This window comes from Panulirus ornatus, chromosome 4 (genome assembly GCF_036320965.1).
Source record: "Panulirus ornatus isolate Po-2019 chromosome 4, ASM3632096v1, whole genome shotgun sequence".
Classification (NCBI taxonomy): Eukaryota; Metazoa; Arthropoda; class Malacostraca; order Decapoda; family Palinuridae; genus Panulirus; species Panulirus ornatus.
The window spans coordinates 81,491,512-81,495,016 of NC_092227.1; the positions used below are offsets into that span (position 1 = coordinate 81,491,512).

Genomic DNA, 3,505 nt, shown 5'->3' on the forward strand with positions numbered 1-3,505 from the left:
AGAGAGAGAGAGAGTCACTGGCGTCAGTAAAGTGAGAGAGAGAGAGAGGAGTGAGTGAGAGTGAGGGGAGGAGAGATAATTGAGAGAATGTGTGAGTGAGGGAGAGAAGGGGAAAATCTCAAGACGCCCACGTCCACGAAATGTACGCACGCTGCGGCACGACGCTCATACATGCGGGTATGCGCGCGTACCTACGCATGCGTCTGCGGTCACGCTCACACACACACACACACACACACACACGCGCGCGCGTCACTGAGGGGCTGTGATATACCATCATTATGACCATATCTCGTAATCACACGGGGTGAAATAGCTCTTGGAAATGCTAGATATAAATCACCATTTGTGATTCGTGATCGTGTATGACTCTGATTCGATAATGTGATGGTTTATGGAAGACATGAAGAGCCCAGAAAGTGACACCAGCTTCAAGCAGGTAACGTTCGTGGAGACGGCAGTGATTTAGACACCAGATTCAAGCAGGTAACATTCGTGGAGACGACAGTGATTTAAACAGTGACGTTGGGAAACATGAATTGGGCAAAGGAATCATGATTGTGGCAGATATATTCATGAATCAGTGTAGTGGTAGTTAGTCATAGGTTATCATGAGAGTGGCATAGACAATCATGAGTCATGAGTGTGCCACAGATAGTCATGAACCCCGACTGTGGCACAGAGATACTCACGAACCATGACTGTGCCACAGAGATACGAATCCTGACTGTGGCACAGAGATACGAATCCTGACTGTGGCACAGAGATACGAATCCTGACTGTGCCACAGAGATACTCACGAACCATGACTGTGGCACAGAGATACTCATGAACCCCGACTGTGGCACAGAGATACTCACGAACCCCGACTGTGCCACACAGATACGAATCCTGACTGTGGCACAGAGATACTCACGAACCCCGACTGTGCCACAGAGAGTTTAGCCAAGACTGTCACACAACATCACTAAACCACGACCTCATTACTGAGTATCTAGCCATCTTCAACACCTGTGTGTTTACGGCAGAATGATTGCCTGACTTCAACAAAAAGCTGTCAATTTCCTCACCTGTTTATCTCTTACACACACACACACACACACACACACACGCTGACTACCCTCCCCATCAAGCCCTCGGTTGCGCTTACTCTCACAACTATAGAAACCACCAAGCGACCCTGACTACCTCGATGAAATGGAGACTACAAGCAATCCTCCTCCTCCTCCTCCCCATCCATCCATCCATCCTCTTCCTCCTCCTCCTCCTCCTCCTCCTCCTCCTCCTCCTCCTCCTCCTCCCCATCCATCCATCCATCCATCCATCCATCCATCCATCCATCCTCCTCCTCCTCCTCCTCCTCCTCCCCCCCATCCATCCATCCATCCATCCATCCATCCATCCATCCATCCATCCATCCTCCTCCTCCTCCTCCTCCTCCTCCTCCTCCCCATCCATCCATCCATCCATCCATCCATCCATCCATCCATCCATCCATCCATCCATCCTCCTCCTCCTCCTCCTCCTCCTCCTCCCCATCCATCCATCCATCCATCCATCCATCCATCCATCCATCCATCCATCCATCCATCCATCCATCCATCCTCCTCCTCCTCCTCCTCCTCCTCCTCCTCCTCCTCCTCTTCCCCACCCCCATCCTCCGTCGTACATAGCCCCTAGCCCCCGTATGTAACCCAACCTGAGCATCTTATCTTCTGAACAAACCGCCTTACACTTCCCTCCTGGCCCGCCTTGACACCTCGCACGGGGACGATGATGCTGGTAGTTGTGGTTGTGGTAGTGGTTGTAACGGTGAGGTGGTAGTATAGAAGGAAGCCTGAGATAACGATAAACGATTTAGAAGGGGGGAAAAAAAAGAGAAAATGGGAGTTTGATGGTAATCGTATTTGAAAAGGAAGGGTCGATATAGATAGGAACGTCTATGTCTATCTAGAAAATTGATATTCTAAATAAAAATAAAAGGAACCTTGTTAAGACTTCTGTGGTGTTCAAAACTTTATAAGTGAGGGTTTCTAAGTTGCCCATAAGTCTTGTAGAACAAGATGAAGGTTTAGGGAGATAGACAGGTAATCAAAATGTCCAAATATTGATATTATTTTTTTTTCCTCAGTACCACACTCGTACCGCATTGACCCTCGATGAAGAAAACCTTTGGAGAAATTATTGAAAGACCAAGTAGCTGTAGTATTGTGTACTGTGATCATTGTAGGGTTAAAGGAGCATCAGTATGGAAGGCACCGGACCCATACTAGACAATATGATGATGTACCTACCACAATACACCTAGGGTACAGGTACATGTGGCAGGCAAGTCGTGAGAAACCATCATCTTCAACATTCCAAGTTGACGACTCTCTTCTGTACCTGATGAACATAAACTACGACACTGTATTGGCGAATGTCCCGAAATCGGTGATTTCAGACCTCAACGTTCACTGCTTCGACAGCTCTGTGATTACCTGATCGATAGCAATATCCTTAAAGACATTCTGACACTATGTACAAAATTCGCCATACCCTGAGCTATGTAAACACCCTGTGTAATCATGCCCAGTACAAGCACTTACGTTCTGTAACTACAATGTCCAGTGTGTAATGTACCTTGACCTTCTCTGTATTGCTGTAAATGTTAAGAACAAGCCCAGTGATAGTATATTCTGTAACTGTATGACCACCATGTAATGGACCTTTGACCCTTCATATTGTTATCAATGTTGTGTCCTGTTCCAAACACGCACACTTCAGTGTTTTATGTAATTTATTTGTGTATACACGTTAATTAGAATGTTAGCAAGATGCCCTGAAGATGTGTGACATGTTTTAAACTTTTGTATTGCACAAGTGATGTTACCCATGTTGCAGTCAACATCACTTGCTCTCCTGTAACCATATGTATCATGTAACTGATGTATCCTAGACCGCCCTTTCTCCTCTAGGTCCCTGGGCCCCACTCGGGCCCACCTGTCCTCCCCTCCTATGTCCATGTACTGTACCCACTGTACGTTCTGTACTGGCCTCCTCCACCTACCACTACATATGTACCCTTCACACATCCTACCACCGAAATGCTTCGTCTGTATATACCTTGACAACGTTTCTTTTTGCTTGAAAAGAAAGAACGTTTTGTAAAGTCTGTTTCAGGCCTGAAGCCACCAGGGGAAGTGGTATAGCGTATGAGAGATGCCGACCGAACGAACGACCCACAGCGTCAGGCCCATTCTTTCTTAAGGCGAGAGGGGGAGTAAAAAAAAAGAGCTGGAAATTATTTTGGTGTTGTGTTGTGTAAGGCACGAGCCATGATGGATGGCAGGGCAGACACCTGCCACAACACTGCTGCTCCTGTAAACCTTCCTGTACACGGTCCCCTTGTTGTCCTAATGGCCCGCACGAGTGAGGGAGAGAGGCCTGTCCTGGCCTGGCCCGCAGGCCCTCCCTCTCCCATCTCAGCTAGCTGGTCGGCTCACTAGGGCGAAGGGTGAAGGGA

General features: G+C 47.8%; 1 long non-coding RNA gene across 1 annotated transcript in view; it reads left to right on the plus strand.

Annotated features, from left to right (window-relative positions):
* The window catches only part of LOC139745859 (uncharacterized), a 221,208-nt gene extending 218,489 nt beyond the window's left edge, over positions 1 to 2,719 (plus strand). Inside the window, exon 3 of the long non-coding RNA XR_011712006.1 lies at positions 2,132 to 2,719. This is a non-coding gene — a long non-coding RNA (uncharacterized lncRNA). The remainder of the gene's footprint in view (positions 1 to 2,131) is intronic.
* The last annotated feature ends 786 nt before the right edge of the window (positions 2,720 to 3,505 follow it).